The sequence below is a fragment of the Opisthorchis viverrini genome (genome assembly GCF_000715545.1).
Source record: "Opisthorchis viverrini unplaced genomic scaffold opera_v5_214, whole genome shotgun sequence".
NCBI classification, from domain to species: Eukaryota; Metazoa; Platyhelminthes; class Trematoda; order Opisthorchiida; family Opisthorchiidae; genus Opisthorchis; species Opisthorchis viverrini.
In genome coordinates, this window is record NW_008751869.1 from 739,219 (window position 1) to 761,581 (window position 22,363).

A 22,363-nucleotide genomic window follows, 5' to 3' on the forward strand; every position below is an offset into this window, starting at 1 on the left:
TGAGAAAAGAAAACTTTATCTATAAAGGAAACTCGAGGATTGCGCCTACCTGATAAGCCCCAAGAAGGACGAAACCGGCCGTGGGCTGTGGAAGAGCTTTCGGCAACCTTGTGTGTAGTTTGCTTTATAAGGATGTGGCTAAATTGTACCACGTGGCAGTTTATGATCAGCTGGTTTGTAACAGAAATACGCTTATCTCAAAGCTTCTATGACCAGCTGCCATTCAGCCCACTTTGTCCATAGTATCACCGTTTCTGTTCGAGCCTTTTCCACACACGCTCCCTGACTACTGCCTGCTCTGTACAATGAACGAGGAGAGTATGTGTACGCCTTTAAGGTGTGTTGTCAACCGACATAATAGTGAGACTGTCACAGTAATTTCAGTCCCAGCGGCTGACAAAAACGACAGTAAATTCTGAGATTGTAAGCGGTTCGACTTCGGGCTGAATGACGTCGATGTTGGGGAGCAGAGGCCGAGTAGCGTAACAGGAAACTTGTAACCCAAAAATCAATGCTTTATTCGCAGAATGAGGCACTACTACTGAGAAGCTAAAAGTAGTAAAACAACGATACACTTCTAGCTCCCATAAGACTTTGCTGCTACTCCACCACTCAGACTAGATGCTTCACGTACGCTGGTTTTCTCTCTGGTGCCCTCTAGGGATATCCTATTCTGCGGTGTACTCCTTACAAAGGCTAGTTGTTCTTCTTGAAAATGAACACGTTTAAATCGCCCAGAAATGAATCTAAGTTCGTTTGTAGAGCTACACAACACGAAGCGCCCTAAAGAGCATATCGTGCTAAACGCATACCCCCACTTTATGGTATATTTCCCAACTGCTCATCAGCACTCAGTATTAGTCACTTGATTGAAGCTGCAATGCGTGACCACATCTCATCATCGACATAGAACAATTCAATCGTTGTCTTAGCTTCTTTTTTATTGTGTTGCTTTGATTCTGGATGTTTTACTTAAAACAAATTTTGTCCGTCACTTGGGGATTCCCCAACTATAACGGCTTGAAAAGTTTCTTTTAATCAGAAGGGCAGCCACTAGTATGTAGTCACCCATGTGGAGCTCAAACGCGGTCTTAAAAGTGGGGATCCACCTAGTTTGTTCCAGTTAAAACACTCCTCAAAAATGATTCTAGTTGCCTGAGAAAATCTCGAACGAGAGATTCTGCTGGGTTCCAGGTGAGTCTCTCGAAAAACCAAATTAGTTTGCAAATGAGTGTATATTCACTGATTCCGTGCAATTTGGTTTCAAGTAGAACATAAGGTTGACGGAAACCCAAGGACTGCGCCTACCAACTGAGCCCCAAAAAGGACGAAATCGGGCGTGGGCTGTAGACGGATTTTCGGCAACTTTAGGAGTAGTAGTTTACAAAGATATACCAGTTGCAAAGTTCATCAAAGTTTTTCACTAGCACTTTGTTTGACGAATAAACCTTTTCCAAAACCAAATACGTCTAATAACCACTGGCTCTCACTAAATGGAGTAAGTGGCCTGGGGTACCAAGAACCCCGAAAATTCTGAACTACGTACAGTTTGTAAGTCATCTCGTAGCTGCCTGGTCGTCTAAACGTGCAAAGTCGGAAGGGCGATAAACCGAATCGTCTACACGTGCAAAGTCGGAAGGGCGATAAACCGAAGTGGTAAGTGAGAAAGTACGTAATTGGACAAAAGAGTAACAAGCAAGCAAAGAACACTCACTAAGCAGTCGATCAAAATTGATCGAATACCTCACCATCGAGCATGAATCATAATTCTGTTTCACTGTTGCATCTAAACGACCTTGGTGTTCACTGCTCTACCTACGCCAGTTGAAATGCGGTAGCGGCCTAATCGGCTGCTAAGATCATTGCTCCCAACATTTCTGACCCTTAGTGCACAACTGATGCTGTCGGATGTTAGCATGCCAGTGATGCAAAAACTAGAGACCAGCTATACTATTCGGGGTCCTAATGTGTCGCTACATCTTTTTGTCATGATGGAATGGATCAAACTGGCCTACTGAAGATTGTTTGACCTGTCTTCAATCTTTGTTGTTTGGTGAGCGAATTCTGTTTGACCTATCTGAAGTTGGCCAAAATTAATTATTTCCACTGAACAGCCTTAGGGTGCGGGTTTGGGTTATTCCACGATTCCTTTAGTCATACAAGACTGTTCTGCCCGAGTCCTCGCTTTTCTGTATTCTTTTCTACTCTCTCCATCCAAATCCAGTTCGATTGCCACCAAGACGAGAACTTGTCTTGTGTTGTTTTTGGGCTAATGTTCCGCATATCTAGATGGGGCGGCCTCGTCTGAACAGAAGCAACAACTGTTTCAAACAGAATCGCATTACCGAAATTAATTACGTGAGTAGCACCCAGTTGCTGAACTGATGCACCAGACTGGACCAGCTGCCGTGTAAGTCAAAAAGTACCGTCTTGACACACAATAACAGTTGTCCTCTTGCAGGCTACAGTCCTAGACAGGTAGGGTAGTCTTGGCATTTTTGTGTATTCAAGGCATCTGGTGCTTATGTTTTACAACATACCGTACAAAATAGCGATGAAAGTTGATTTCTACATCAGCATGCATTTATCTCTGAACCTTACATGGCAAAGAAGGAACTTGACAGAGTAATGACTGAAGGGATCTATCTTTCACGGTCACTTTGGAGCAGAGGCCAGAAGGCCTTTTCGGGTTTAAAATGCCGTTTTGTTACGGTTCCGCGAACTCGATAACAGAACATTTTTGTCTTCGCATGATCCCACCTGTGAACCTCTTCAAACGACGGCATTGCAAACAAACACGGATAAACTCGGTCACCAATCACTAAGGGAATAGAAACCAAAGCGTACCACGAAAACATGATCTGATTTGGGGATGAAGGTGCGGGCAAAATTGTTCCCAAAAATCGCTATTCAAATAACATACGTTTTCATTTTGGAGGGGTTTTTTCGGAACACTAGCCGGTCCTAAACACCACTGTCAAACTACCAGGATTACTTTTTTTTAGCGCATTATATTATTATAGCATATAGTTCCTCAAAAACGCCTGTAGCTTTCACTTCATACAATGCCATGTTTACTGGGGTAAATCGGTTCTGAGAGCAGCTCAGCTGTAAATTTTTGGATGTATCATATATCAGAGTTTCAAAGCGATCGATTATGATCCTTTCGATTTTTCCCTCCGAAATTCGCCACCCTCACTCATTTTTTTTTAAATGAAAAGAAAGCCATTTCAAACGCTGTCTCAGAAGTGTTTATTTTACCACAAAATAACTTCTGATTATCTTTCACAGCTTTGTTTCAGGAAAAACAAGCACCATAAACCAGGAGACTTTCTCACGAAGCTTAATTTCTAGCCGATCCATTAGGCTCTTTATACTTAAGGAATCTTTCATTTTAGCAACCATACAAAAACAATGAGTACTGATGAGATCTGGATTTTTCCTTTTTCCTTTTGAATAATGCCAATATCACTTTGGATTTCGTAATGCCGGTCAATCGTACAGATGACATTCTAGCCTTTCAATCAGCTGATCGATCGTCCAGACGGCTAGTTTAAACACACCAACCATGTTCTCATTTGCAAAGTTGCCGTTTCATGCAGCTGTTTCCAAATCAAAATCAATAGTCTTATCCGTGACATTGATAGAATAGGTTTCCCGATTTCAGAAATGATTGACCTTAGATGTACCACTTGATTCGGAGGAATTTCTCACCTGATGATTGCTAACAGTTTAAGGATTACTTGATATGGCTTTGTTCGATAGTTTGCATATTTAGGAGGAAAGCAGTGGAGCCGGTTGTAGTGTAATTAAGATCCACGATGGGAACTCAACGAAACCGACCGATCAACAAGGGGGCTTGGTTATCGTATAGAAATACTCTGTGGTTGTTCTACTTTTATAAAAATTCTGCCCATTTGCCATTGAAGGCATTTAGAGCGATTTAGAAAGATGGCATTCAGGATAACTTCATATCGAAAATATGATCAAAGAATGAACTTGGTCCCATCTTCATCCGATAGCCCTACATCAAAATTTAATGGCTCCAGTTGTTCAGAAATTAGTATATTTGTGTCCGCTTGTTTGAGTATCAACCCCTTTAAGGACTTGAATGCTTAACGGCAGGTTGATGAGAGAAGACGAATTTGGAGCCCGAGACCACAGTACCAATACATCTGTGGGCCAAAATAGTTAGACGGTCATCGAAATAAAATCAATCGATTTTGTAACCAGCCTAACGTTACAAATGAGTGGAAGACGTTGAAAACGGCTTACCCTGATTTTGGAAGACTCGCCATGTCTGTGATGTCTAACCGATCGAAGCAAACGAATGTATGCTGTGAGAGGAGTGTTCAGGCTTTATAATTCATCACACACGACACAAGTGAGGGTGCTAAGGTGATGACCTCGTGGTATCATGTGCTGTTCCAATTGAAACTTAGAACAAAAGATCCGTCAGTGGAGCAGCCAGCTTGAATAGCCAGCATTGCTCAGAGTAATTGATTCAAACATACAAACCAATTAGATTTTGTGGTTAGCAACCAGCTCCCAAACAGTATCAGAAAATCTGCACGCTCTCAGTTGAACTAAGCACGTGATGAGAGCAATTGCAATAGCCAATGGAAAACCGCGTGTTTTGAGTGCTGAACAAACTAAAGTGTATTCTACTTAAAAATGGTTCGCTAAATACGTTCCCTGTGGTGGAGGGGCTAGACTAAGAGGTTCAATTCTCTTTGTTGATAAAATCTGGACGCATTCCCTTATGCATGTTTGAGTGACCGTTTGAACTGGTCGTTTCACTGTTACAACGCCATTTTGACCTGAAAGACACCCTATCATTGATGAAAGATCCTGCAAGAAATCCAACCGTCAATCGATCGTCACTACCAGCACAGTTACTGGGTCGTCGTTCGATGAGTCGGACACACCAGTCACATCGGTCACGTGTGAACACATTCGCCTGTTCCGACATGAGAACTCAGATGCGTCCAACGTGCGTTGGTGGATTAGTGGTTACGCGCTCGCCTTGCACGTCGGATGTCCCGGGTTCAGATCCCGGCACGGCCATTCGATAAGCACTGCCGATGAGCTCTAATAAGAGCGAAGCTCAAGTCCCGTGCTTCCCTTTGTTGTGGACTCACCGGAATAATTACGCCAGAGTACGAACACGACCGTTCAAACGAGAGTGGTGTGGCTATGAAAAAAACCCAAAACCAGTGTGTCACGCTTAAATTGGCACCTGCCTTAGTCAGGTGCTATGTGCTAGCAAAATAAAACCAACTCCGTAAAGAAGTAAACAAGTAGCGCAACCGTCATTCGACGGCGAGGCATGCGACATGGTCGGGTAAATGTGACCAAACGAACAGATCTAGATCTTCTATAGACGTTATGCACTTCTCCGTAGGTTGCTGAAAGAATCTTGACAGCCGACGGCCGGTTTTGCCCCTCTTGGGGCAGTCCTTCAGTTTCCGTCAACCTTATGTTCTGCTTGAACCCTCCCGACCATACACTTATTTGCATATCAACTAGTTTTCGGGGGAGATTCTAATGAATCTAATGATTCTAATGAATGAATTTTGAGGCGTCATCCGCTCGACAATTACAGATCAAACATAGACTGTTCTGCGCGATATACACATAGATAGACATCGGATGCATTCATCCTGCATGATTTGACGGTTCCACGGGAAACTTTATTAATGATGAAGGCAATTCTAATTCACCGATCTCCCTAATACGAACGGAAGATGGTGAAATTGCGGCAAACCGCTCCGAATACGAGCTGATCTGCGACGGGCTAGGGAGCAACGTTTACTTTCGGAGGTGATCTAGCTGTTACTCGGGCTAACCCGGCTGTTCTCCGGATGCGTCGCCCGTTGGGTACATTTACTTGGCCACCACAAACTACTTTGGGATCAATGTGATTCAGCGTGTCAGTATTGTCATCCATAAACCAGAAATGTCATTGAATTCAGAGTGTCGTGCTGCTGTACAACGTGTGCTGGCAACAGAAACTCCGTCCAGGCTAACACAAAAGCCAGTCAAGACAGTGGCAAGTAGGTCATCACGTCAAGGAGACAGATTGATTGATTTTTCGCGGGTATCTGCCGCGTCACACTTGTTTCATAAACAAATTGGCAGAATTTGACATGCCATCGGGATTCTGAAGGCTGCGGAGTCTGAAGAGATGGCTTTCCCATTACCAGAAAGTGTTTTGAACATTGTGAGGCTCATTAGAAAGAGCGAGATGGAAATCCAAGGAGGTTGTCCAGACAGAATTGCCGAAATGGCTTATCATAGACAGTTTCGACAACCTGCACTTCGAGCTTCAGCTTGGTCTACCTCCATTTGCATTCTGCTTCGAATAATCAGAATATCTAATTTTGCTGCTGTTCTTCCCCATATCACATCGGTTGTCTCAAGTTTTTTGTCTTTGTTCGTCTTCATCCTCCCTCTTCCTTCCTTCGTCATCATCGTCAGTGGCATTCTGACTTTGCTTTGATCAATTCATGGTAACCTTCAATCTTCTGGTACCCTTCTTCAGAATATACTATGGGCACCTGGGCCCTATTTTATCCGAGAACAAATCGACCTCCCACACATGACCGAAGAACGAACTTTTGCAAATGAGAACTACCACGATTCGGAATGGCATGATTCTTGGCTTGCCGAGCCTGTCTCATTGCGTCACGCTGGTTCGAGACGCACCGTTTGGATGTCCTCTATGGTGCATTCTAATTAGGCGACCATTTTTATGTATTCACTACTTGCTATAGACTGTTTTCGACCTGGCTCGAATTGCCTCACCGTGACTAGAGGTTGAGCACGATGAGACTACGCTCGCTAAAAACACGACAAGTCGTTCTCTTAAAGCGACCACTGGTCTACACATCCATCAGTCGATCAACTATCGACACAGTTGTGACGAATCAGTCACACCCCTTGTGAGTACTCTCATGCTTCACTGTCCTATGGTGCTACAATTCACTTTGAACTGACCACTGGTTGGAATGCAGTCAAATTCACTCACACCGTCACTTGTGCTAAACACTTCTTTACTACTGAGCCTTCCTTTTGAGTACTCTGTGTATCGATATATGTGTTTTTCAGTCGTCACACCTGTTTGTAGTTTATGTGCCAGACAGATCATGGACTGATTTTTCATAACTCGGCGAAAATAATTTTAGGCATTCAATTTACAAAGCCTCCCGGCCCAATGACAACATTTCGCCAGTATTCCTATTCCGATATTTTGTTCCCAGTTCGGAGAACAATCAAGGATTTATCAATTTTCTTGCACACGCTAGCCACAATTTGCGAACAAATGTCAGTATCCTACGGCGACAAAAATTTCCCGTTTCAACAGAACTGCCTGTTCGGGAAATCGGGTAGGTGAGTTCACATAAACTGGCAACCAGTCACACACAAACATGTTCCACACAAAGCCTGATGGTGGAAATCCTACCGAGCGTCGATCGATATTCCGGTCACTTGCACTGTCTAATTTTTGGGCGGTACAAACGTCTGCAAGCCGCAGAAGTATCAATCATTAGCATTCATGAAAACAATTTATTTCGAGAACATTATATATATATATATATCCAAACGGAGATATGACGGGGATCATGAATAGATGGTTAGTCCGCATGTGTGATCGGTGAAAGTACAACCCCCAATTCGTCTACATGAAGTGAGTCACTTAGCATATGCTTATGGAACCTTACTCTCCACTGACATACTACCTTGTACGTAGGACCGATGACTAGGAGTCCTCTCGGGAAATTTAATTTGATTCGCTTAAAATCGGCAGGATCTGAGCTGGAGGTCCATACCCCAGCCTGATGTTGATCGGTCGCCGCCCCCTATAAACTGCACCTGAAAACTGAATGCGCTATAACATAGGCTCAATGCAGAAAAATGCATTCCTGACGACTGTTGAGCGGTACGTCGTTCAGCTGTAATATCTTTCGGGTGCCTAGCTCCCACGCTACTCGAAGGAAGCACGAGGACTGGGATACTGCCAGGTTGCCCAAGCCTAGACGGGGGAAGTCGAGCTGCAGAGGTCGGGTTCGAACAGGGTTCGAACAGTTAATTCGCGCTCTAAACACTTGGGAAATCTCGCTTCTGAGCTTTGTCAATTTTAAGACAAGTACAAAGTGGAACAGCAAACTAGGGTCGACAGATGACTACCATCCATAACAGTTTGACGAAAATGAGAAATCAGACGGATTTATTTTATCTCTAAATGATAAAGTTTCCAAAATTTCCAAGGTAGATCAGCCACTGCGAAGAACCATTCTATTATCATTTATGTGAACCACCTGTGTCAGTCACCACATCTGTTATCAAATGCAGATAGTCTTCTCGGTGGGTTTCCCGAAGCATATCTTGAACACAGGCGAAAATCGACAGAAGCCTTGGAACGCAAGCATAAACTGCTAACCGCGTCGGCTAACCTTCACCCAACACTGATCAAATCATCGTTCACCAGGAATCTAATCGATACTGGACCCACAGCGGAATTAAACTGATCGTTCCAGGTCTAAGCACAAATCATCCAGCCGCTGTCCTTTACAAACCTTCGAAAACACTTTCTTCGTCCGGAATTGTCCACTGTGTGACACTGCTCCTCAGTTATTCGTAGTTACATTCTTAAAAAGTTGAGTGTTCTGGTCATGTGATACCAATTCATGAGGAAAATCTACCAGGATACAATCCTACTTGTGCTATAACTCATCATAACCCATTGCTAATTGTAGTTTATTTTGGCAACTCAAAACATTTCTCATATACTCCTGTATTACTTACTATATTAGAGTACTGTCTGGGCAGGATGACCGCCTCACATTGAGAAGATTAGAAAGGGCTTTTTCCTGGTGATTCTACTTGTTATCACGTTGATAAGTGATAGCAGGGTATAAACACCTGCTGCCAACAGCCAATTTAGTCATGTTTTGTCGGCGATTTCATCAGCTGCAGGCAGTTTACGGTTGGCTCGATGTTCGCACCTATTCTTACTAATAGCATGTACATGTGTGAATTTTGGGCTCCACTCCATACCCGACATCACAAACTGGCAAACAGAGTCGTTTGTTTACTCCGTTTTCCTCATTGAACCATCCTGCAACTTACATCTCTTTGAAAAACTGAAGTAAGCAACTTCTTCGCATTACAGTCTGGTATCATTATTCCCAATCAGCTTTGTAGAATACACTACTTATTGCGTATAAGTAGAATCATGTGGACCGGTTTCATCCGACAACCCAGATCTTCTGGAGACAGTAACATTTCACAATCTCTTTGGGAAATCAGTAGAGAAAAACTGGTTCGAGCAGATGACTTGCATTTTGATCATGGACGCCGGACCGTGAATTATAAGGTGTAGCTTGGCCTGCTTTCAGATCTACCTTTCAAATCTACCTGTCCACTCACGTGGAAAGTTTTATATTTAAGGCTTAAATTGGAATGCACCAACTACTCTGTTTACTTCATGAAAGCCTGCAACTCTCTCTGATGCACTCATCCGTTCCTTGTCTAACTGGGTATAAAACAAGGACTTGCTGGTTTGTGTAAAATCTGCGTGGTGCAATCCACAAAGGTTCTACTTAGTGCTGAATGGTCTTCATTTTGCGGGAAAATAATCAATTTTTCATATCTTGAGATAAACTGCCAGTTAAATACGGCCGTTTTCGCTTATCGGCTGTTGCTGACAGCGTTGTTGACGTATGTTGATCCCCGATATTTCTTTTAATTTACAACGGGGAACCCTGTAGCTTGAGTTTGAAACAAATTTGCTCCCACCTTCAATGCGGTGAGTGTGAAAATTCACTTTTTACTTGTTAACTAGAGTCGGATGGAATACACCGCACTGATTACCTGCTTTACACGTCTGTTTTACACGACACTAGTTCACTTGATCAGAAAATTTCTGAACGCCGTAATGAAAAATGAAACAGAATTTAACTGAGATACGAAAATGCTTACTTTTCATAAATGAACTATCCACAAATGGTGTCCGGACAACTTTTGCTAATTTACACTCAAGGGGGGGGGGAACAACAATCAGCCTCAACCTGATTTGACGAAAAATCGAAAACGAATTCCCACAAAGTTGTGAACACACAAAAAGCGAGCCCTAGGCGATAGTAAGTTGATTGCCAAAGATTCAGCCGATTTCCAGGAACTGGTTCTTGATTTCACGTAGAAAAACAATGCAACCTATTGGTTCACACCTGTAGTCGCTATTTTCACCTCTACGGGGACAACGAAATAACAGCCAATTACCAGATATCCTCAACCCTCTTTCAGTCAGTGATTCGCTCAGAGGAAAAATGATTTCACGGGGCGAGTGACATTTACTTCTACGAATTTGTCACTCGAGGAGCCAGTCAATAAGTGACCACGTGGTGTGGATTCCGTGATTAAAGGATGAGTGGTGCAGTGTACTGTCTAAGTGAGAGTTAATCACATTGCTGATCAGCCACTCGTAGGCAAATGCTCACGTGATCCATCACTGGCCGGTAGCCTCGAAACTCTCTGATTTTCTTAAAACGTGCACTATGAATGTTCCCCAATAGGGATGAAAAAGTGTCCAGTATTTCTTGACTTTGCAGTATAGACAGGACTTACTGACAGGATGAAATATCTTGTAGAAAAAACAACAAAGAATTTGTATTGGCTAGGAATGAGGACTATTTGGGCAGCCTTCGCTCAAACAGACGAGAAACTTCGGAGGTCTAACTGGCCTGAGAACTAGGTGAGAACAGACGGCAGTACAGGTAGAATACTTATTCATCACTTTTTGAGGCGTGTGCTTCATATCAGTTAGGTCAATAGTTCAAGGACTACCGCTTTTTGAAGCCAACACAATTGTCACTGAGTTCTACTGTAATGAGGACAGTTTACATACCATCCAGCCTCAAATTTCAGGGTGGGAAAGAAAGTTTCGATCGGTAGACCGGAGAAAGAATTCTCGTTCGACGGTAAACGTCAGATCTTAGCATAATGGGCCAATTTCCAAGAAGCCTAGTTTACTTCTGAAAAATAGCACCGTTGGAGATTTCACGAAAGTAGGCTTTGTTGCCTTTGTCCCAAAGTGTTATCAGTCCACAAGATGCTACTCATTTGAAGAGTTTACTTACACACAAAAATTTTTTATGGCTTGAATAGCAAACTAGGCACCAGCACGACGGCGTAATCTGAAATTTCCGCTCACCAGAACATGTCTAGTAAAAGATAATGTCCTTCAAATGAGATGGATCTCGAAATTGACCAGTGGTTATGGCGCGAATTTATTTAGAGGAAGCTCCGTGGTTCGAATTCAACCGCTGCATCTCAGCTTCCCCTGTCTGTCCTTAGGTAATCCGGCAGTGTCTGAGTTCTCGTGCTTTCTTCGCGAGACACGGCGCCTAAGCGCTGAAAGTGTGTTGCAGCAATTGTTTTGGTAATTGATAGCGATCAATTACACATAGCAATTGTCAGGGACATTTGAGTAAATCACACCAAACAATCCATAGTGATTTTCTTCATAAAGGAAACTACTCACAAGGTTGCCGAAAACTTTTCGACAGCCCACGACCGGTTTCGCCCTTCTACTTTGGGCTCGTCAGGTAGGCGCAGTCCCCGAGTTTCCGTCAACCATATGATTTACTTGAACCCAAATTGCCCTGTTTTCGAGAAACACTCATTTGCAAATCAATTTTTTTTTCACGGGAGACTCAGTTGAATCTCTCGTTAATGATGTCCTCCAGCTGAATGTGTTCAAGTGCAACTGAAAGAGTTTTTGAAACAAGAACTGCTTTCATAAAGGGAACTACTAAAATAGTTGCTGAAAACTCTTCGGCAGAACAATGGTGTGTAGTTTATTTTATCAAAATATACTGCGATATCTCGAACATTGTGCCAACTGAGTCATGAGGCAGCCTGTGTGCAGCACATTCAGTTGAAGAACATCATAAACGAGAGATTCAATTGAGTTTCCCGTGAAAACCAAATTGATTTGCAAATGAGTGTATTTCTCGAATCCACAGTTATGTTTCGAGATCAACAATCCTGAACTGTCTTCAAGATGTTTGTGACAGTCTACGTGAATCTCAATGAGAAAGTAAAAAGGAGTGTGTCTGAATTCTTCTGGATCTAACCCTCGATTTCTTACTGGGAACTAGTTCGAATGAATGCACATCTTGTGAACCGACAAAGATGGAGGTAAAACATCCCAACAATTCAAGAGTGTTCAAGCAACTTTGCAGAGCTGGCAACCATCTAGAAGGAACAAAATCGACATATATTGATTCGAATGGTTCTTATAAACCAGCAAGGCCAATTGAGATCAGTCGAAATTGACGGTAGTGTAGGGAGGTTCCATCCTATACTGAAGAGCTGAGAGGTACTGTACAGTTCTTCTGTCCCTATCGGGACTCATCATCAGTGTGCAGCTCAGGAAACTCTAGTTAGGAATTTTGGACCCGTGACTTCCTAGCTAGTAGTTTGAACGCTTAACCGCCCGGCCACGAGCGGCTGACCACACCCAGATAGGACGAAGTGCCACTAACCCTCCAGTCACGGAAACCACATCACGTTCTCACGTGGTGAACGAGTCTTCGAGCGACGAACTCTCATATAGGAATTCCACTGATCTTGCGAAATTATTCTTTGTCATCATGTGTGACTGAAGGCCGGAAGGCATTCAAAAAAAGTCTCCTCAATTACTGTGGTACACTTTGTTCACACGGCTAGTCTCGTGAATTTTCTGATCCTCATATGACCTTCACTTGCAAGTGCATTTGAACTACCCGAAAGGCCTACTGTCTGTACGTGAATGTGTGCGTGCAATACCACAAATTTTTCTGCCCGTTAATCTGACATTCTAATCTAATAAACCACCCGTTCGACTGTGAATCCAAGGGTGGCCTTGTAACAAACATCAATTCAATTTGGATATTCGAGGTAAACTGGCGAGATGGAGTAACACATGCTGTTCGTGAATGCGCACACACGCAGACCTACGACCGACGGGGAGGTTTGGGCGAAATACTGGTTCTTGACAATCGAGCGAGATACAGGTGTAAAAGTACCGCGGCCATCTCATTTCAGTTTCTGATCGGGAAATCGCTTCAGCTTTTTCTTACCCTCTTATCATACCAAGCAACTTCGCAGTTTTCCCATTGTACGTTTTGTGACCCCGTAGACCAGAAGTGACGTTAAGGTGATTGCTTAAACTCTCTTAACAGAAGCAGTCAGTAGTCTATGCTGCATGGTCTTATTGATCCATCCTGCCTTCTCTTTTGCTCGTGATGCTGAATCCATTGTCTTGGGCTAATGCATACGTCTTCAGACGGTCACCAGCAGGCCATGTTAGTACTAAAAAGTGGAGAAACACACAGCAAAAGAGGACCAGAAAAAAGTCACTCAGTCTCATTCAAGTTCCTGTGCACATGAGCGCCTAGACATCGTTTTTATGGTCCTAGTGAGGTTTACTCCGATAGTTCATTAATCCTGTCCTGAACATGTGGCCTGCTTGTATGTTTGCCAAGACTGAATGCACGCTAAGTGATATCGAAACGATTTTCTTGGATGCGTGAATGTACGTATTTGGACAGAAGGTTAGGAACCCTATACATGACTTTAAGGTGTTCGTATGCACCCCGTGACCCGTGCAGATCAGGAGAGATCCTGTAACTGACTGATGTTTTTGAATTGTTCACGGATGTAAGCTGGCGGTCGATTAGGTGCCTATCTTCACAGCTTTGTAAACGGGTCGGACTAGTTCAGGTGGTCACATGTTCAGAACAACATTGTTGAACTCTCGGATGAGCAGTGTGCCTGCCCACCAAGTGAAATTCTTCTGCTAAGACCTAATACGATACCCATAAGGTTTCTGAAAACTATTCGACAGCCCACCGCCGGTTTCGCCCTTCTTGAAGCGCATCAGGTAGACACGGCCCCGAGTCTCCGTCAACTTCATGTCCTACTTGAACCCGAATTGCACGGAATTATCGAAGTACACTCATTTGCAGACCGATTCGGTTTTACAGGTGTGATTCACCTGTAAAGTTGGTACGATATTCGAGATGTCGCGATGCATGTATAGAAGTAATGCACTACTCACATGGTTGCTAAAAACTCTTCGACATCCCACAATCCGCTTTGGCCTTTTTGCTTAGAAAAACATCACCAACGAGAGGTTCAGCTTGGTTCCAGGTGAGCCTCCCACATGAGTGTATTTCGTCTCTTCTGTTTACTTTGTACTCTCCCGATTCTTCCAATATGACATTGATTTCGAATGGTCTGGAAACAAACCCTAGACGTTTAAGTGTCGTTCTCAATACTGATCTGAATCACTTGATACAAGTATCGCACTGTTAGCTACTATCCTGTGGCAGTAATTTGTAATGCTAAAATCCAAACCAGAGCTCATGTTCACACAGCTGATACGACAGTTTTATCATAAGGAGTAATAAAAAAAGTGTCTAGGGCTCAAATCTCCTCATATGCACTACCAATTATCGATCAGCTAGCTTTGAGTTTACCTCCAATAGAGAACTTGTGTATGTTTTGAGGACGAGAATAAATTCAATACGAATAAAATGAACATACAGGTGTACAGCCGACTAAAATTGCATCCGTACGAAGCAGTCCAGATCATGGATTACTGGTTGGGTTTCCTTTTCAGCTCAACCGCGGGGAAAAAACCTCCAGACTTGAGAGCAGAGAGGAACATATGGTGTCTCAGCAGGACCGTGTAACCTTTTAGGTCAAAACTTGCTAGTACTGGGTGACTTCAGTCAGCGCATGCGGACTTCATGGTTCGCAAGAGGCTGCTTGTGGTTCAGTCTTTATAGGACACACGAATCGTTGGTTTGTAGGTCTTACATAAGTACATCCTTGAGCGAATATGATCAATCTGACTGCCCATAGGTCACAAACTTGCTCAGCTATCGATCAGAACAAATTACCCACTCTAAGAAGAAGTGATATCCATCATTTTAAATGTTCCAAAGAGGTGGTTGGTACAGCTTCAACGAAAAACGTTTAGGCAACACTCGTCATTCGATTTTCATATCATACAGAGTGCAAATATACCCTATTACAACAGCTGTGTTTGTTTCAACTTCTATGAACGCGAATGCCTGTTATTTGACCACTGGGATGCATTCCACATTGAACACCAGTGAATGGATATGAAACAAAAAACCTCATCGAGTCATGTGACCATCCTTGCCACAAGGTCGTTTGAACGGTAGACTACATTTTGCCAAATGTCAAGGTTGATTACACCTCTGGTTGATTTATGCTGATTATCAATCTGACATTTTGTGGATATAATAAAAACCTCCCTGTCCAGGGTAATGCATTAAATTCTGGTTAGACAAGAGACAATGCCAATCCGCCACACCCAGACTAATGGTAGACTATCCTCCTGGACTCGATTAGGACATCTAAACGGATGTTAACAATGAAACAGGAAGGATTAGCCCGAATGTGTGCGATGACGTCTGAATCAAGGTGTGTTTGAGTTGTACGTTCAGCAGCAAACAATGGATGATTTTTTCCTGCAGACGAATAAACGCCCAGCTGATCAACGTTTGTCTTGGATTACCTAAAAATGGTAACCTCCAGCACAGCCATTTTAAAGTGACCGCTCTGGAGGGGCCCCTGTCAGTGAAAGTCTTAGCGGTGGGAATCACTCTGGTTTGAACAGTTCGCCTCCTTTCTTTGGACAATTATTCTAGCAAGTCTACAACACAGTGTGGGGTCTCTGGACTGGATTTTTGCTCCTACTGGAGCTCATCAACAGTGCACTTCCAATGGTCGTGCTGGGGTTTGAAATCCGCGCATCTGACATGCGATGCGAGCTTGTTACCACTAATCCACCAGCGCACACCGGACACATCCGAATTCTCACGTCTGAATAGGTGAGCATGTTCACCCATGAGCCATGTATTTGGTCTGGCCGACGCCTCCAACGACGATCCAGTGGCTGTCCTGTTTTTGTCGATTAGTGACATGCCTGTGAGGACTTCTCAGTCAGGGAGCCTGAAACCTGTAGGACAATTTTTGGTCACGTGTTACTTTCGTTTGAACTAGACCAAAACAATCGGAACTTCCAGTTTATGTCTTATATCAGAGTGAAACCGCGGATGGCATCGAAAGGCGGGCACACGCCATAGTGGTTCTTTGCGAAAGTTTGGAAAAGGAGGCCAGGAAAAATTGTCAGAATCAAGGACTGACTGCCTTGTTATCACCAAACTAGCCACGGTCAATTGTGGTAGTCAGGTTTATTCCTGAAAGTTGTATTGCCAAACCGACGATTAACTACAATTCTAAATGTTCCTTGACGAAAATTTTGGACTTAATAAGATTCATATACTGCCCCATCAGTCGCTTGTTGTCTTGGGGAAATCCCGCTGGCTACGTGCCGGGCACAGGCAACGTTCTCACTGCGTTCTCACTGAAATTACGTGATCAAAACGTGCCCGCTGCGGGAAATCCCGCTGGCTACGTGCCAGGCACAGGCAACGTTCTCGCTGAAATTACGTGATCAAAACGTGCCCGCTCACTATACTGATGCGTGACTGCTTTGTAGTGGATAAGTTCAGGACCTATGCTGATCCCAGAGACATATCTTTCATTTGAATAATCCTGAACAGCAAGGAAACATAAGGAGTAAAGTTAGTCATCCATATTAAGTGTAGCAAGGAAACATTAGGAGTAAAGTTAGTCATCCATATTAAGTGCTTCTCTTTTTCGACTAACTGCAGCTAGCCGCATCCAGGAAACTCACACAAAAACATGCATTTGTACGTGTAAAGGTGAACAGCTGAATGGTACGTGGGGTTAAAAATCGATGAAGCCCGAATGTATCTACAAGCAGTCTAATAAACGCGGTTTGTCAACTTCGGAGATGCCTGCAGATCGACCACACATCCAAAGTACCTTGTGTTTCACTCACCTTCCACTAACCGGATTTAGAACCCCGGCACGGCTTAGTATACGTATCACAGATATCTAGAAACATGAGTCAATAGTACTACCGTCAACCAACTACGACCATCGCGGTAACATAATAAAACAGCAGTTTGAGCAAGATTATTGCGAATAATGTTCACACAAGGGATCTACCTTGGGTATTACAACGTTGAGTCTATTCTTGACAACCAGATGAACAGAAACACATAAAGTTGTGGAAAACAACTGATTATCCAACTGGTTATCATTTGCTAGGCTGTTAAAACTGACTCAGGTTTTTGCATGCTTAAATTAAAAACGTCGATCTTTGCGTCCACCCGGGTGATAAGTCAGCTCACATCTCTCAAGTACTGTTCAGTTGATCTCAGTGAACCAGTACTCTTACTTCGCCTAAACCGGAGAGTGTAAGTCAACCGGATACGACTCAGGGTATTGTTGTGAGCATGAATCTACGGGTCGTTGAGACTGACTTTTCAACTGTATATTCTACAGGCTACTCGAAACGAGTAAGTAGTATTGTGGACCGTGTTTAAAATTCCAGCAGCAGCTGTACGGTTCGTATGACCATGTATATTTCCCCATTCAGTTACCGGTACCCACCGGCTACAGTGGTCTACCCGTTCTTCCTCCAAGCACTCGATTTTATCGTTTCTACATTGGAATTTGACTGGAGCAGGCGCAACTAGGACATAACTGACCCGCGTGAAAGCATCAGAATGCCTTCAAATGGACTATTTGTTCTCACTAAGGTTAGATGAGGACAATTAATGGAGTCCATCACAATATGAATGCATTTTTACTGGTTGCGTTAAGAGACCGAGCATACAAAATGGCCGTGGCAAGTAGCTATGTTTTGTAGTTCGCTTCGAATCTCTCACAATCACGAAGGAATGCCAGTCATGAGTGTATAACTGCATGGGCGTCGTTGGCCTGTGCAACACAAATCGTAGTTGGTAGCTGATCGGGTGGCAGTTGGCCTGTTCATCGAGCTTGGTCATTAAATTGCAGACGTTTCGTTACCATTTGAGCAGACATCATGAGTGAGCGGTTGAGTGTGCAGCTGTTGGACAGCGTGCTGCTCATATATTACCATTACCATAAGGCATAGTGCTTGTTGTGGAAAAGATTGAGAAAACACAAGTACCGAGGGCGTAGAATATGCTCACTCATTATTGTGTATCTGAAAATATGTGTTAAAACCATATCTACCTGAAGTGTTGCCTTAATGTCAGTAGTATAGCCCACCTCTATGTCAATCATCACAGATCATGAAGCAGTGGAAGGGTCCTCGATGTCGGCTGGTGTCTGTCAGTTATTTTATTTATTTGTTTTATTTTTATTTTTATTCGTTGTATCGACTATTCGTCTAACTATTTATGACCATATGTGATTATGTTAGCTACACAGGAACCGTATTTTTTTGATCAGATTCAAATGATGCATGCTACGTTACGGGGTGGAGATTAAAACCCACAAGGACCTAAGGATTCAAGCTTACTCATGCAGGTTCATTAGTAGTAAAGAAACACACCAATACTTTTGATAGCTTAAGGTTTCGATCACCGCGGCTGACTTTCATGAGTAGTAGATTACTTGAAATCACAAAGAACAACAATCAGCCTTGTGCTTTCCTTCAGCAGTCAACATAAGCAGACGTCACACAATGTTCACAGCCTACTCTATCTCATTCGCACAGTAAGGATATTTCATTCTCTGTTCGAGCAGTTTTTTGTTCTCATTTAAATCACAGACACTACTTTGAGGGTGAGGGTGTTGATTCAAAGGAACGCTGAATCCTCGGAAGTCAGTAGTCGTAGTGGCTATTGGCGAATGGTCAGCCAACTGGCGGCCATGCTTTTCGAAAGATGACGGAACACTGGAAAATGCATAGCTAAGCACGGAGAGTAAGCCAAACACTGGTGAATTGTTTTAGCGCCACAAATACTCCGTAGCGCTAGCAAGTTTCGCTTTGTCCGGAGGTCACGTTGATGAACAACCGAATACTCAGTGCCTTATAAGCATACCAGTTAACTCCAGGTCAGTATCTAGCAGAGAAATTCCTTGACTAGTTAAGAAACAGCCAGTGCGCTGATTTAAGCCTGAGTACAGTCGATCAGTCGGTGGCAAGGAACAAACAAAGAAAATAAAAAATATTCACGCTAATGACCGTGGCAAGTCCACGCAGAGACCAGTACGAGCATCGCACTAACCAGATGGAGCAACCGTATCCGATAACATTTGAAAGCATGTATTTAATATGAAATGACTATCGCTCGAAAATCGATAACCACTTATCAGCACCAAGTAGGCGGCAAATACGAAAAGCAAAGCTGTTGTATCGTTAAAGTAATTGGCGGTTCCATTAACTTTAATCGAACGATTCTTCACGAACAAATCACATCTATCCACTTGAATGATTCTATCGTCTGAACCAATGGAACTCGAGGTCTCTTGTGACATTATAACTCTAGTGTCAAAAATTATGTATCAAGCAGCAATTCGGCCACAGTGATGTCCATCTTTTCGAGTAAGCAGCTGAGGTTCTTAGACATCATTGATAGAACTTGCAAACTTTCTAAGGAAAGTTACCATCCATCAAGCCCCACCCAACCCCGCAGTGTACTTTTTCAGTTACGTGTTTAAGGACACATTTGTGCGTGGTTTCCGACGCTGTGACCTGTTTCGAAAACCAAGCAATCGCTCCTATTGCCGAGGTCTTAAGAATACTCAAATTTATCGTTTAAATAAGGGAAACCTTGCATCCATTTGTGCAATTGATTAGAGCGATTGCACCAAGAAGTCATAGTGATCGATAATCTTCAAGCGTGTACGTGTACGCCCACACGGTGTAGTTTTGTGCTAAGCAGTAAAACGTGCAATAGATCCCTCAGAATCCATCCGGTATCTGATCAGGATTGTGACGTCATATTTGGTATGATGACCAAGGGGTGACCGGAAACTTCCTGGGACGAAGCATATAAAGATCAACAGATTCGCAAGTTCCCCGAAAGCCTATGCTGAATCGAAAACTCACATATACACTCTGTGATAATTACAATCTACCGTCGACCACCAAGGTGAACATCCGGTCACATCTGTTGTGGATAAACACTTGTGATCATGTAGTTGCAACAAACAATTATGCCCTCACGAACTGCTTGTTGCGCATGTGTTGTTCCAAACGATCCGTGTGAACCGAATTTCTTGTGGGAATTTCTACATGAGCTGTAAATATTTACTGGCTTCGCGGTCACGTGACCAAGATAAAAATGAACAACAATAAACAATGAAATCGCAGCTGATGGAATTGTTGAATACTTGGGTTAGAGGTGGTCATAAAGTTAAAGACCGGATTCTCTGGATCACGACCGACTAAAACCTAAAATTCGGATCTTCGGAAAGAATTAACCAAGCTATCTCATTGATAAAACAAGAATATTGCACAACATCGCTTAATTTCCGCCTCGGCTCATCAGCAACACAGCAGTGCGTTCCGTTATGGTTCTCAGTACCACAATGGACCTTCCTGTATGAAGACCAAGAAGTACAACCAGTATTTGCGGCTGTTAAACCGCGAGTGGGCTCGGGAAATCCGGCTGTCAGTCGGGAATTGTACTTGCACTCAGTATTTAGTGGTTTCATCTCTATTAGGAGAACCAGCTCCGAACATAGTTGGGCTACACAACGGCCAGCGGAATAACCGTTCTCGATAAGGCTGATTTAATGGGTTGCTCTTCACTTGCCCTTGATAAATGAGCTTTCTTTTCACTATTAATTTTTGTCCCGTCCTAGATTCGGACGGTGTTCAGACTGCCCGATTTCCAAATAACTACCAATAGTTTCATTAAAGATTTGAACTCCATTTGAGCTCAGTTAGATGGCACGGGAATATACGTGGGGGAGAATCGTGAGCATTATACGGAACTGACCATCTTACTCTACCATATCTGATTCACCCATCTGTCTGAAAAACGGGGTCTACGGAAGTCACTTTTGATTGGACAATCCGAAATACACATGAGAATACATTGGTCTTGTGCACAGGGTTGCCAAAAGTCCTATCTATTCACCCGTCTTTTGAGGAAATACGTCACTGGAAATGGTTCCATCTAGAAAAGATAACTGGTATGTTTATCTACCAGCGCTCATCAGTTGGTAACCATTTGTGAATGGCGATACGTCTCCGTGGTACAAAAAGAGTGGTCAGATTGTCCATGAACCTACCGAGGATAATCCAAAAATTAGCTGAATACTCAATGAGTTTTTCTCATACAGATAGACAGACTTCGGGCCGATCCGAACAGTTTTCATCACACTGCCAGTGAAACCTTGTCAGAACCAGAAGCTGAACCAACCTCAGTAGATCACGTGACAGGACAAAGATAGCGAAACTAAAATTTCTTGACCTTCGAATTGACAGTTGAAGTCAGTGAGCGTATAAACCTCGAAGTTGGTTAAATTTCTCTGTATCTCAAGGTATAAAACGAACGCGTTTCTCCAGACATGAAACACGTGGAAACAAGCGAGTGAAACTACTTGAAATAGATTTGAATTTCGGGGTACATGTGACAGAATAAAACTGTGCCGATAACGGCTGATAGCGAGCTGACAAATATGAGAGCCTGTAGTCAACAGCTATTTTTTGAGGCTTCATTTTTAAACCATAAAAAACAACGTAATAAGTTCTACAGGTTGTTCTTGATCCACCCATGATTACCAGACTGAAAAATCATGAAACTCCAGACACACGGTCCATGCTTGAACTTACTTCGACAAAGATTTCACTGTCCTACTGATTTCTAATGACTTGGGCACACGAGAACTGCTAGTTTCCTCAAAGAACTCTGACTGTCTATCCGAAGCAGGGAAAGTCTCGTTAGTAAAGTATACATTCCATAGATTTCACATACTATAAATGGCGGCAACTTACTTTTCCGACCTAGTGGACTTCGCTTATTTCGGAGAGTGACTGACTCGTATTGATTATTACCAAATGAGCTCAGATAGTTTCTCAGACTACACAACATCATGTAAGGTGTGCCTACCGGATCATTTGCGACTATCAGGATTGTGATGATTGAAGAGAATTCCAGAATATGGAATTTCTCTAAAACGACTTCTCTTATCGTGTCCTGCTGTGTTTGGTTGCACGAGCACCCTCTTTCCAGCTGTGATTTTCGTGACACGTGACTGTGTGCAATGACCAATCATATTCACTGAAATAGATGCCGAAGTAATTTCTATCCTATTAACCATAGAGATAAAAAACGATCATGATATAGACATTTCTAATTGCATACATCGTATTAGGAGCAGCTGAACAAGCGTTTAAAAACGCAGGACAATTTGTCCTTTTGTGCACCTGAGTAACGACGTTGGACATTAGACTTGTTCT

The 22,363-nt window shown here is 43.1% G+C and overlaps 1 protein-coding gene across 1 annotated transcript in view; it reads right to left on the minus strand.

Annotated features, from left to right (window-relative positions):
• The window catches only part of T265_08345 (hypothetical protein), a gene marked incomplete at both ends in the record, with an annotated part of 51,358 nt that extends 29,563 nt beyond the window's left edge, over positions 1 to 21,795 (minus strand). Inside the window, one exon of the mRNA XM_009174113.1 lies at positions 21,737 to 21,795. The remainder of the gene's footprint in view (positions 1 to 21,736) is intronic.
• Between the last annotated feature and the right edge of the window lie 568 nt (positions 21,796 to 22,363).